The sequence below is a fragment of the Pseudophryne corroboree genome, chromosome 3 (genome assembly GCF_028390025.1).
Source record: "Pseudophryne corroboree isolate aPseCor3 chromosome 3, aPseCor3.hap2, whole genome shotgun sequence".
Lineage (NCBI taxonomy): Eukaryota > Metazoa > Chordata > Amphibia > Anura > Myobatrachidae > Pseudophryne > Pseudophryne corroboree.
This window is the reverse complement of record NC_086446.1, coordinates 477,201,590-477,215,806: the sequence shown is the minus strand read 5'-3', so window position 1 is coordinate 477,215,806 and position 14,217 is coordinate 477,201,590. Positions and strand designations below refer to the sequence as shown.

At 48.5% G+C, this 14,217-nt stretch overlaps 1 protein-coding gene across 3 annotated transcripts in view; it reads right to left on the bottom strand.

The window, feature by feature from the left end:
- The window catches only part of HELZ (helicase with zinc finger), a 403,350-nt gene that overhangs the window by 146,370 nt on the left and 242,763 nt on the right, over positions 1 to 14,217 (bottom strand). The gene's annotated exons all lie outside the window — the stretch shown is intronic.

Here is a 14,217-nt window from a genome sequence, read left to right as displayed (position 1 = left end):
GGCCTCAATCTCCCGATATTGACCAGTGTGTGTTCATTCTCAAGAATCTGACCATATGTCCCAGTGTAAAAACTGGGCAGTGTGTGGGTAAAGCCTGATTTTTTCCTAGTAGGGTGTGGGTAAACCCGATTTTCCCACCTTGGTCGATGTAACAAGAAATCAGCAAATTTTTCATAAATAACAAGTGTGTAACACAGATATCAGGACCTTCCTCTGGCCTTAAGTCTGTTGCTAAAGTAGCTATGGACCATTAACAGCAGACTGGTGTTTACAGAAGTAATCTCCTCTCTTACAGTCAGAGGACACCTACCTCTACAGAGATCACATGCCCTCTTTTTATAATCAGAAGGCACAATCAAGCATGGCAAAATCCTCCCATAGTTGCTCTTGTATACAAATTAGACCAGCTGTTCCAAAATGCAAATACGACTCACATTCCCCAGGAACTAGTCATTTGCATTCATCCTTGGATATATTTATTACACAGAGTCAAAGAATTTATGTCGTTTAAACAACAATAGTTATTAGCATTTGATTTTCTGAAATGTACAGGAAATCATTGAAAACAAACTGTTTTCCCCAAAAAGCACAAACACACAGAAGACCACATGAGGGCCATTTAAAAGGAGGAGCTGTAAATAAAGTTACAGAAGTTGGCAATTGCTGCTAAATTTAAATTACAAATAAATCATATATTCAAACATGCATTTCCCAAATATATATTGATAGTACATGGGGCCAAGTGCAGAATCTATTTTTATTTTTTTTTAAATGGCGATCACGCCACAAGTTTTTCATGTGCGCAGGGTCTCCGGCCACAGAAAGTTTTAAGGCAATGGAAAAGCTTTCAATTAAAGTACTTTTTTCTATACAAGTTAAAGCCAAAAGGCATTTTTAACAAACAAACGCTGGAGTTTCTAAGTGAACTGACATTTTTGTGAAAGCTAAATTAATACATATTTAATTGTTTTTACTGTGCTTGATTTTCTGGGTAACTCCTTTTTAACAAGAAGCCAAAATCTACCAAGTAAGTACTCACCAATTTATATCTTATTAGAAATTCAATGGAACAATTTAAGTTATGCCATTTTCAAGCAAAATATTCAGAACATTATTTTAGCACCATTGTACTATCCGCCTCCTGTTTCCTGTCTATGTAATTGCACAATTTATTGCGAAATTAGTGTCAAAATAGCACTTTCACACAACAATTGTCCTGCCTGCAGAGAGAGTGGATGATGTGAAGCTCAGTCTCCTTTGTCTGTGCTGGAACATGACTCACACTAGAAGAGAGCTATCAGCAGTCATTGTTATGTTACAGGATTTAACTTGCCAAAGATGTTTCAGACACAAATAAAAAGTCAATCAAGGATCTTTAAACCAAACTGCTGTTCCCCGCTTACCCATCCAAGACTATTTCTGGGACCATTTATGTGGCCCAATGTCATCCTGTCGAACTAACTATTTTAGCAGTTTGGAGACTGGAGATTATACATGACAGAAACGGAGGAGTGAAAGGAAATGTAACAAGATAGATAACTCGGATGGAGTCGTACATGTTACCCTTTCTACTTTATCCTTCATTCTATACCGTGAACATCCTCATATTGCAACACTTCAACTTGCTAAAAATACATTGTGTACTTCTTAATTGTATGTCCTTCAACAGAGCGTGACCTCCAGTTAACTGAAGCAGTCTCAACAGGAATAAAAAAAATTTTAGGAGAAATTGAGCCTTTTTGATTGTTTATTGCCATAAATAACTTTTTCTAAATAATACATATTAAAAATTGTAACAAAAAATCGGAACAGGGGCTATGAACATGTGTAACATTAACATGACTAACATGGTGTATCTACACATTTGAAGGAACTGCTGCTTAAAATTGATGAGCGAATCAAGACAAATTTTTGCAAGATCCTTCTTATTGCAGTGGTATGTGTTCCTGTGACCAACAGGTTATTGATCCTTTCTCTTGTTTGTCTTGCATTAAGCCTAGTGTCCTGCTCCCTGACCCAAACATGCAGTCGGAAAGGATTCAGCCAGAATAACTAGCAAAGAGGTGTTACAGCAGCTACACATTATCAAGATAGGGTAGGCAGGGACGTGCAGTCAGGGGAGGCAGGGGAGGCAGTGCCTCCCCTGTCATTAATGATGAAAAGAATAAAAAGAATATACTTATGACACATATTCTGTGTCATAAGTATGTTCTTTATATTATTTTAATAATTTAAAAGTGTAAATACCTTGTAAATTAATTTCTGCGGCACCGCTGGCATTGTGAAAGTCCGGAAGCAGGGGGCGGATAGGGGGCGGAGCCAGAGGACTGGAAAAGGCCATATAAAATAACAGTGGAAGCGGCACCAGTATAAGTGCCGCAGAGCAGCAGGGGCGTGCTTTCAGCGTATATGAAAGCACGCCCCTGTCTCTGTGATTGGCAGCAGCTGTCTCTGCGGCTGCCAGAACGGTGGGAGGCAAGGAAGCGATGCGCCAATGAAGAGATCCCCGCCACCGGAGAAAAGGACCCGCAAGGCTGGAGGAGATCACCGGACGCTGGTTGCTGAAGAGGACCCCCTGCTGCATAACCCGTGTGCGGTGTAGGCAGTGAGAGCGGAGGTCTGCAGAAGGACCCCAGCAGTGAGTACCCTGCCTTGAGGACCCCAGGTGTCAGACCCGGAGACAGTGGCGTCATGAGTGGTGTCTACCTTCCATGGGGTGACACCAAATCATACTTGCCAACTCCGGCAGACTTTCTCCCGCTGGCTGCTCCACAGAGCCCTCTGAATCCCCCCAGTCCCGTCCGAAATCAGGAGCACGCATGCGCGAGTCCGACCACGCTTGGATGCAAAATAGACTGGCCAGCACCGCGGGCCCGTGGGTAGCGTTGCCCGCCCTGCCCAGCAAGCAGCCAGCCAAAATGGAGACAGTGCACAGTGTCCCTCTCCAGCGGCCGTAGCAGTAGCAGATCCGTCTCCCCGCATGCTGGAAGCTGCAGGAAGAGAGACATCGAGTGATGGGGGAGCTGGCTTGGTGGGGAGATTGACAGTCTGGAGGCGGCTGGGGAATGCTCTTTCAAGGTAACTGACGACCCGACTGTAATCACTGATCTCCAACTGCAGCTTGGCAGAGGTGATCAGTTCTGTCAGGACTTGTGTGTTTGTGTGTGTATTTTTGCAAGGGGGTGGGGATTGTATTAGTGGTTTACCACTGGGTTTATACTGCACTCACCGCTGCTGTACATCAAGCTCTCATTGTGGGCCACTGGGTTTGTAAAGTACCCGCCTACGCAGCACTGTGACCCGGGAAGCACGCTTAATACTTAGACCACCAGAGGCGGGTCGCACCAGGGAGCCTGACACGGATGCATCCCAGCTGCAACCCACCTCAGGCCCCTTGCCATCGCCATTTCCAACCCAGCATATTGCCAGGGTGGTGACGTTAGTGGTGGCGCTGCGGGGGCGGCGCTTAAAGATCACATGATCTCCAAGCGCCGGCCGTCCACTCAAAGTGAACTGGAAACAGGTCACATCGACCCAGCTTCCCGTTCACACAGCACAGCGAGCCGGGTTCAACCCTGCTCGCTACCCAAGTTGGAATACCGGGTCGCAAAACCCAGATTATTCCAATTGAGCCCTTTCAGACCACACAGCAACACTGGTTATGCGCGCTCATGTGCAAAAACCCGTGTTCAAAGCTGGCATCCATCAGCAATGTGACTGGCGGTCTCCTGACCGCCGTCACATAACTACATCCCGATTACTTATATAATGCAGTGAGAGAGAAAAAGAACAATGTGCGCTACAAATTCAGATACTGTCCTATGCTCTACTGTGGCAATATATTAGAATACAACTATATAAGTAATTATTATGTACAGTACAAGGTCTTAAAATTGCAACTTATTATGATACTGGCTCCTTGAATTGGGATAGTAAATAAGAAGCATACAGTAATCGTATACATATTTTGATGTACAGTACATAATATACTATGGGGGGTTGAGTATGATTGACTGGCGCTCAGGATCCTGGCATTCAATATATCGACACAGGGATCCCAATGTATGAAATCCTGACAGGGGTGACTATTCTATGTTAACCCCTGTGCCCTACCCCCTCACCCTCCATTCCCGCAGCCTAACCCTAACCCTCCCCCCAATGGTGCATAAACCTAACCTGCCCCGCTGCCTAACACTATCCCACCCCCCTTGGTGCCTAAACCTAACTTCCCCCCTCGGGGGTGCCTAACCCTAACCCCCCCTCGGTGTCTGCTAAACCTAACCCTTCCCCCAGCCCTAACCCTATCTGGGACGCTATACGTACCACGGTTCGGATTCCAGCTGTTGGACCTCCGGCACAGGCTTCCTGTATCGAGATTTTGACAGGTTTTGGGATTCCGACAGCCGGGATCTTAATCGCATCCCGCTATGAGATGTACAAGGAAACCATGTGGGAACGATATCCTATGCGGTAATCTCTCTCTCTCTCTCTCTCTCGCTTCCTGCCCCCCTCCCCCCCCCCCCCCCCCTTCCTTGGAATTAATTTCATGCTTTCCACCCTCCTATGGATTAACAAAGTTTGTAAGTATCATTTTCATTTTTACAGGTACCGGCCCTTTTGGATTCTACATAGACAAGTGGACGTGATCGGCGTGGGATGTAGGTAAGTAATCTCTCTCATTTTTACAGGTACCCCTATTGGATTCTACATGGACAAGTGGGCGTGACCGGCGTGGGATGTAGGTAAGTATGTGTGAGTGTGTAAGTGTGTTTTAATACATTTTTACTTTCAAGGTGTGTGGGTTGTATTTTTATTTCAATATTTTTGTTGTTGTAGAACTACAGGTACCAGCGGGCCCGTTATTTCCCCGCATGCTGGTACTTGAGGTTCTCCAAGTACCAGCAAGCAGGGGAGGCTTGCTGGGCCTTGTAGTTCCACAACAAAAAAATAAGAATTTACTTACCGATAATTCTATTTCTCATAGTCCGTAGTGGATGCTGGGAACTCCGTAAGGACCATGGGGAATAGCGGCTCCGCAGGAGACTGGGCACAAAAGTAAAAGCTTTAGGACTACCTGGTGTGCACTGGCTCCTCCCCATATGACCCTCCTCCAAGCCTCAGTTAGGATAATGTGCCCGGACGAGCGTACACAATAAGGAAGGATTTTGAATCCCGGGTAAGACTCATACCAGCCACACCAATCACACCGTACAACCTGTGATCTGAACCCATTTAACAGCATGATAACAGAGGAGCCTCTGAAAAGATGGCTCACAACAATAATAACCCGATTTTTGTAACAATAACTATGTACAAGTATTGCAGACAATCCGCACTTGGGATGGGCGCCCAGCATCCACTACGGACTACGAGAAATAGAATTATCGGTAAGTAAATTCTTATTTTCTCTGACGTCCTAGTGGATGCTGGGAACTCCGTAAGGACCATGGCGATTATACCAAAGCTCCCAAACGGGCGGGAGAGTGCGGATGACTCTGCAGCACCGAATGAGAGAACTCCAGGTCCTCCTCGGCCAGGGTATCAAATTTGTAGAATTTAGCAAACGTGTTTGCCCCTGACCAAGTAGCTGCTCGGCAAAGTTGTAAAGCCGAGACCCCTCGGACAGCCGCCCAAGACGAGCCCACCTTCCTTGTGGAATGGGCTTTTACAGATTTTGGCTGTGGCAGGCCTGCCACAGAATGTGCAAGCTGAATTGTACTACAAATCCAACGAGCAATAGTCTGCTTAGAAGCAGGAGCACCCAGCTTGTTGGGTGCATACAGGACAAACAGCGAGTCAGATTTTCTGACTCCAGCCGTCCTGGAAACATATTTTCAGGGCCCTGACTACGTCCAGCAACTTGGAGTCCTCCAAGTCCCTAGTAGCCGCAGGTACCACAATAGGCTGGTTCAAGTGAAAAGCTGAAACCACCTTAGGGAGAAATTGAGGACGAGTCCTCAATTCTGCCCTGTCCGTATGAAAAATTAGGTAAGGGCTTTTATAGGATAAAGCCGCCAATTCTGAGACACGCCTGGCTGAAGCCAGGGCTAACAGCATTACCACTTTCCATGTGAGATATTTTAAGTCCACAGTGGAGAGTGGTTCAAACCAATGTGATTTTAGGAACCCCAAAACTACATTGAGATCCCAAGGAGCCACTGGAGGCACAAAAGGAGGCTGTATATGCAGCACCCCCTTGACAAACGTCTGAACTTCAGGAACTGAAGCCAGTTCTTTCTGGAAGAAAATCGACAGGGCCGAAATTTGAACCTTAATAGACCCTAATTTTAGGCCCATAGACAGTCCTGTTTGCAGGAAATGCAGGAAACGACCCAGTTGAAATTCCTCTGTAGGGGCCTTCCTGGCCTCGCACCACGCAACATATTTACGCCAAATACGGTGATAATGTTGTACGGTTACATCCTTCCTGGCTTTGATCAGGGTAGGGATTACTTCATCCGGAATGCCTTTTTCCTTCAGGATCCGGCGTTCAACCGCCATGCCGTCAAACGCAGCCGCGGTAAGTCTTGGAACAGACAGGGTCCCTGCTGGAGCAGGTCCTTTCTTAGAGGTAGAGGCCACGGGTCCTCTGTGAGCATCTCTTGAAGTTCCGGGTACCAAGTCCTTCTTGGCCAATCTGGAGCCACGAGTATAGTCCTTACTCCTCTCCTTCTTATGATTCTCAGTACCTTGGGTATGAGAGGCAGAGGAGGGAACACATACACTGACTGGTACACCCACGGTGTTACCAGAGCGTCCACAGCTATTGCCTGAGGGTCCCTTGACCTGGCGCAATACCTGTCTAGTTTTTTGTTGAGGTGGGACGCCATCATGTCCACCTTTGGTTTTTCCCAATGGTTCACAATCATGTGGAAGACTTCTGGGTGAAGTCCCCACTCCCCCGGGTGGAGGTCGTGTCTGCTGAGGAAGTCTGCTTCCCAGTTGTCCACTCCCGGAATGAACACTGCTGACAGTGCTATCACGTGATTTTCCGCCCAGCGAAGAATCCTTGCAACTTCTGTCATTGCCCTCCTGCTTCTTGTGCCGCCCTGTCTGTTTACGTGGGCGACTGCCGTGATGTTGTCCGACTGGATCAGCACCGGCTGACCTTGAAGCAGAGGTCTTGCTAGGCTTAGAGCACTGTAGATGGCCCTTAGCTCCAGGATATTTATGTGAAGTGATGTCTCCAGGCTTGACCACAAGCCCTGGAAATTTCTTCCCTGTGTGACTGCTCCCCAGCCTCTCAGGCTGGCATCCGTGGTCACCAGGACCCAGTCCTGAATGCCGAATCTGCGGCCCTCTAGAAGATGAGCACTCTGCAACCACCACAGGAGAGACACCCTTGTCCTTGGTGACAAGATTATCCGCTGATGCATCTGAAGATGCGACCCGGACCATTTGTCTAGCAGATCCCACTGGAAGGTTCTTGCGTGGAATCTGCCGAATGGGATTGCTTCGTAAGAAGCCACCATCTTTCCCAGGACCCTTGTGCATTGATGCACTGAGACTTGGCCTGGTTTTAGGAGATTTCTGACTAGTTCGGATAACTCCCTGGCTTTCTCCTCCGGGAGAAACACCTTTTTCTGGACTGTGTCCAGGATCATCCCTAGGAATAGAAGTCGTGTCGTCAGGATCAGCTGCGATTTTGGAATATTGAGAATCCAACCGTGCTGGCGCAGCACTATCTGGGATAGTGCTACTCCGACTTCCAACTGTTCCCTGGATCTTGCCCTTATCAGGAGATCGTCCAAGTAAGGGATAACTAAAACTCCCTTTCTTCGAAGGAGTATCATCATTTTGGCCATTACCTTGGTAAAGACCCGGGGTGCCGTGGACAATCCAAACGGCAGCGTCTGAAACTGATAGTGACAGTTCTGTACCACAAACCTGAGGTACCCTTGGTGAGAAGGGTAAATTGGGACATGTAGGTAAGCATCCTTGATGTCCAGAGACACCATATAGTCCCCTTCTTCCAGGTTTGCAATCACTGCTCGGAGTGACTCCATCTTGAATTTGAACCTTTGTATGTAAGTGTTCAAGGATTTTAGGTTTAAAATTGGTCTCACCGAGCCGTCCGGCTTCGGTACCACAAATAGTGTGGAATAGTACCCCTTTCCCTGTTGTAGGAGGGGTACCTTGATTATCACCTGCTGGGAATACAGCTTGTGAATGGCTTCCAATACTGCCTCCCTGTCTGAGGGAGACGTTGGTAAAGCCGACTTTAGAAAACGGCGAGGGGGAGACGTCTCGAATTCCAATTTGTACCCCTGAGATACCACCTGAAGGATCCAGGGGTCCACTTGCGAGTGGGCCCACTGCGCACTGAATTTCTTGAGACGGGCCCCCACCGTGCCTGAGTCCGCTTGTAACGCCCCAGCGTCATGCTGAGGACTTTGCGGAGGCGGGAGAGGGCTTTTGGTCCTGGGAACTGGCTGTTTGTTGCAGCCTTTTTCCTCTCCCTCTGCCACGGGGCAGAAATGAGGTACCTTTTGCCCGCTTGCCCTTATGGGGCCGAAAGGACTGCGCCTGATAATACGGCGTCTTCTTAGGTTGAGAAGCTACCTGGGGTAAAAATGTGGATTTTCCAGCAGTTGCCGTGGCTACCAGGTCTGATAGACCTACCCCAAATAACTCCTCCCCCTTATAAGGCAATACTTCCATGTGCCTTTTAGAATCCGCATCACCTGACCACTGCCGCGTCCATAAACCTCTTCTTGCAGAAATGGACAGCGCGCTAACTCTTGATGCCAGTCGGCAAATATCCCTCTGTGCATCACGCATATATAGAAATGCATCTTTCAAATGCTCTATAGTCAGTAATATACTGTCCCTATCCAGGGTATCAATATTTTCAGTCAGGGAATCCGACCACGCCAGGCCCGCACTGCACATCCAGGCTGAGGCGATTGCTGGTCGCAGTATAACACCCGTGTGAGAGTATATACATTTTAGGATATTCTCCAGCTTTCTATCGGCAGGTTCCTTTAGGGCGGCCGTATCAGGAGAGGGTAGTGCTACCTGTTTAGACAAGCGTGTGAGCGCTTTATCCACCCTAGGGGGTGTTTCCCAACGTGCCCTATCCTCTGGCGGGAAAGGGTACGATGCCAATAACCTTTTAGGAATTATCAGTTTTTTATCGGGGGAAACCCACGCCTCATCACACACTTCATTTAATTCCTCGGACACAGGAAAAACTACAGGCAGTTTTTTCTCCCCAAACATAATACCCTTTTTAGTGGTACTTGTATTATCAGAGATATGCAATACATTTTTCATTGCTTCAATCATGTAACGTGTGGCCCTAGTGGAAGTCACGTTTGTCTCCTCATCATCGACACTGGAGTCAGTATCCGTGTCTGCCATTTGAGGTAACGGGCGTTTTAAAGCCCCTGATGGCGTTTGAGACCCCTGGACAGGCACAAGCTGAGTAGCCGGCTGTCTCATGTCGTCAACTGTCTGTCGTAAAGAGCTGACACTGTCACGTAATTCCTTCCATAAGCTCAACCACTCAGGTGTCGACTCCCTAGGGGGTGACAACTGTATAACAGGCAATTGCTCCGCCTCCATCTCATTTTCCTCCTCAAACATGTCGACACAATCGTACCGACACACCGCACACACACAGGGAATGCTCTGATAGAGGACAGGACCCCACTAGCCCTTTGGGGAGACAGAGGGAGAGTATGCCAGCACACACCAGAGCGCTATATATATATACAGGAATACCACTATAATGTGCTTTTCCCTTTATAGCTGCTGTTAGTATAAACTACTGCGCCAAATTAGTGCCCCCCTCTCTTTTTTACCCTTTTCTGTAGTGCAGGACTGCAGGGGAGAGTCAGGGAGACGTCCTTCCAGCGGAGCGGTGATGGAAAATGGCGCCCGTGTGCTGAGGAGATAGGCTCCGCCCCCTTCTCGGCGGCCTTTTCTCCCGCTTTTTTGGTGAGTTCTGGCAGGGGTTAAAATACATCCATATAGCCCTGGGGGTTATATGTGGTGTATTTATGCCAGCCAAGGTGTTTTACATTGCTGCTCAGGGCGCCCCCCCCTAGCGCCCTGCACCCTCAGTGACCGGAGTGTGAAGTGTGCCTGAGTAACAATGGCGCACAGCTGCAGTGCTGTGCGCTACCTTGTTGAAAACTGATGTCTTCAGCCGCCGATTTTTCCGGACCTTTTCTTGCTTCTGGCTCTGTAAGGGGGTCGGCGGCGCGGCTCCGGGACCGAGCTCCGAGGCTGGGCCTGTGTTCGGTCCCTCTGGAGCTAATGGTGTCCAGTAGCCTAAGAAGCCCAATCCACTCTGCACGCAGGTGAGTTCGCTTCTTCTCCCCTTAGTCCCTCGATGCAGTGAGCCTGTTGCCAGCAGGTCTCACTGAAAATAAAAAAACCTAAAACTAAACTTTTACTAAGAAGCTCAGGAGAGCCCCTAGTGTGCACCCTTCTCGGCCGGGCACAAAAATCTAACTGAGGCTTGGAGGAGGGTCATAGGGGGAGGAGCCAGTGCACACCAGGTAGTCCTAAAGCTTTTACTTTTGTGCCCAGTCTCCTGCGGAGCCGCTATTCCCCATGGTCCTTACGGAGTTCCCAGCATCCACTAGGACGTCAGAGAAACTATTTTTTTTTTTACACACTTATGGCTATCAGCCTGGCACCCACCGCCCAGGGGTGCTGGGGACAGCCTCGGGCTTCACCCCTGGCCCTTGGGTGCATGGAGGGGGGTGGGAATCCTTGATTTAAGGGGTCCCCACTCCTCCAGGGAACCCCGGCCAGGGGTGACTAGGTGGGGGTGTAATGCCACGGCCGCAGGGACCTACATAAATGTGTCTCCCGGCTGTGGCATTATGTCCCTGGCTAGTGGAGCCCGGTGCTGGTTTTAAAAATACGGGGGACCCCTACATCTTTTGTCCCCCGTATTTTTGGAACCAGGACCGGACTAAGAGCCCGGTGCTGGTTGTCTAAATACGGGGAACAATTTTTCCCCACTATTTAAACAACCAGGGCCGGCTCAAAGAGCCCAAGGCTGGTTATACTTAGGAGGGGGGACCCCACACATTTTTTTTTTTACCCATTCAGACCCTTCTCCATTAAGTTAATGGAAGCCCTGGACAACAAAATTGCATTCACGTCCTCTTCCCACTCCCTTCCCAGTCCCAAACACTAATTTATTTATTTTTTCTAAAAAAATAAGAATTTACTTACCGATAATTCTATTTCTCGGAGTCCGTAGTGGATGCTGGGGTTCCTGAAAGGACCATGGGGAATAGCGGCTCCGCAGGAGACAGGGCACAAAAAGTAAAGCTTTCCGATCAGGTGGTGTGCACTGGCTCCTCCCCCTATGACCCTCCTCCAAGCCTCAGTTAGGTACTGTGCCCGGACGAGCGTACACAATAAGGGAGGAATTTTGAATCCCGGGTAAGACTCATACCAGCCACACCAATCACACCGTACAACTTGTGATCAAACCCAGTTAACAGCATGATAACAGAGGAGCCTCTGAAAGATGGCTTCCTAAACAATAACCCGAATTAGTTAACAATAACTATGTACAATTATTGCAGATAATCCGCACTTGGGATGGGCGCCCAGCATCCACTACGGACTCCGAGAAATAGAATTATCGGTAAGTAAATTCTTATTTTCTCTATCGTCCTAGTGGATGCTGGGGTTCCTGAAAGGACCATGGGGATTATACCAAAGCTCCCAAACGGGCGGGAGAGTGCGGATGACTCTGTAGCACCGAATGAGAGAACTCCAGGTCCTCCTTAGCCAGAGTATCAAATTTGTAAAATTTTACAAACGTGTTCTCCCCTGACCACGTAGCTGCTCGGCAAAGTTGTAATGCCGAGACCCCTCGGGCAGCCGCCCAAGATGAGCCCACCTTCCTTGTGGAGTGGGCCTTTACAGATTTAGGCTGTGGCAGGCCTGCCACAGAATGTGCAAGTTGGATTGTGCTACAGATCCAACGAGCAATCGTCTGCTTAGACGCAGGAGCACCCATCTTGTTGGGTGCATACAATATAAACAACGAGTCAGATTTTCTGACTCCAGCTGTCCTTGCAATATATATTTTTAATGCTCTGACAACGTCCAGTAACTTGGAGTCCTCCAAGTCACTTGTAGCCGCAGGCACTACAATAGGCTGGTTCAGATGAAATGCTGACACCACCTTAGGGAGAAAATGCGGACGAGTCCGCAGTTCTGCCCTGTCCGAATGGAAAATCAGATATGGGCTTTTGTAAGATAAAGCTGCCAGTTCTGACACTCTCCTGGCCGAAGCCAGGGCTAGTAACATGGTCACTTTCCATGTGAGATATTTTAAATCCACCTTTTTTAGTGGTTCAAACCAATGAGATTTTAGAAATTCCAAAACCACATTGAGATCCCACGGTGCCACTGGAGGCACCACAGGAGGCTGTATATGCAGCACTCCCTTAACAAAAGTCTGGACTTCAGGAACTGAAGCCAATTCTTTTTGAAAGAAAATCGACAGGGCCGAAATTTGAACCTTAATAGATCCCAATTTGAGACCCATAGACAATCCTGATTGCAGGAAATGTAGGAATCGACCCAGTTGAAATTCCTCCGTCGGAGCACTCCGATCCTCGCACCACGCAACATATCTTCGCCAAATGCGGTGATAGTGTTGCACGGTTACTTCCTTCCTTGCTTTAATCAAAGTAGGAATGACTTCTTCCGGCATGCCTTTTTCCTTTAGGATCCGGCGTTCAACCGCCATGCCGTCAAACGCAGCCGCGGTAAGTCTTGAAACAGACAGGGACCCTGCTGAAGCAAGTCCCTCCTTAGAGGTAGAGGCCACGGATCTTCCGTGATCATCTCTTGAAGTTCCGGGTACCAAGTCCTTCTTGGCCAATCCGGAACCACTAGTATCGTTCTTACGCCTCTTTGCCGTATAATTCTCAATACTTTTGGTATGAGAGGCAGAGGAGGAAACACATACACCGACTGGTACACCCAAGGCGTTACCAGCGCGTCCACAGCTATTGCCTGCGGATCTCTTGACCTGGCGCAATACCTGTCCAGTTTTTTGTTGAGGCGAGACGCCATCATGTCCACCATTGGTCTTTCCCAACGGGTTACCAGCATGTGGAAGACTTCCGGATGAAGTCCCCACTCTCCCGGGTGAAGGTCGTGTCTGCTGAGGAAGTCTGCTTCCCAGTTGTCCACTCCCGGGATGAACACTGCTGACAGTGCTATCACATGATTCTCTGCCCAGCGAAGAATCCTTGCAGCTTCTGCCATTGCACTCCTGCTTCTTGTGCCGCCCTGTCTGTTTACATGGGCGACTGCCGTGATGTTGTCCGACTGGATCAACACCGGTTTTCCTTGAAGCAGAGGTTCTGCCTGGCTTAGAGCATTGTAGATTGCTCTTAGTTCCAGAATGTTTATGTGAAGAGACGTTTCCAGGCTCGTCCACACTCCCTGGAAGTTTCTTCCTTGTGTGACTGCTCCCCAGCCTCTCAGGCTGGCGTCCGTGGTCACCAGGATCCAATCCTGTATGCCGAATCTGCGGCCCTCCAATAGATGAGCACTCTGCAACCACCACAGAAGAGATACCCTTGTCCTTGGAGACAGGGTTATCCGCTGGTGCATCTGAAGATGCGACCCTGACCATTTGTCCAACAGATCACTCTGGAAAATTCGTGCATGGAATCTGCCGAATGGAATTGCTTCGTAAGAAGCCACCATTTTTCCCAGGACTCTTGCATTGATGTACAGACACCTTTCCTGGTTTTAGGAGGTTCCTGACAAGCTCGGATAACTCCTTGGCTTTTTCCTCCGGGAGAAAAACCTTTTTCTGAACCGTGTCCAGAATCATCCCTAGGAACAGCAGACGAGTTGTCGGCATTAACTGGGATTTTGGAATATTCAGAATCCAGCCGTGCTGTTTTAGCACTTCTTGAGACAGTGCTAATCCCCTCTCTAGCTGTTCTCTGGACCTTGCCCTTATTAGGAGATCGTCCAAGTATGGGATAATTAATACGCCTTTTCTTCGAAGAAGAATCATCATCTCGGCCATTACCTTTGTAAAGACCCGAGGTGCCGTGGACAATCCGAACGGCAGCGTCTGAAACTGATAGTGACAGTTTTGTACAACGAACCTGAGGTACCCCTGGTGTGAGGGGTAAATTGGAACGTGGAGGTACGCATCCTTGATGTCCAAGGACACCATAAAGTCCCCTTCTTCCAGGTTCGCTATCA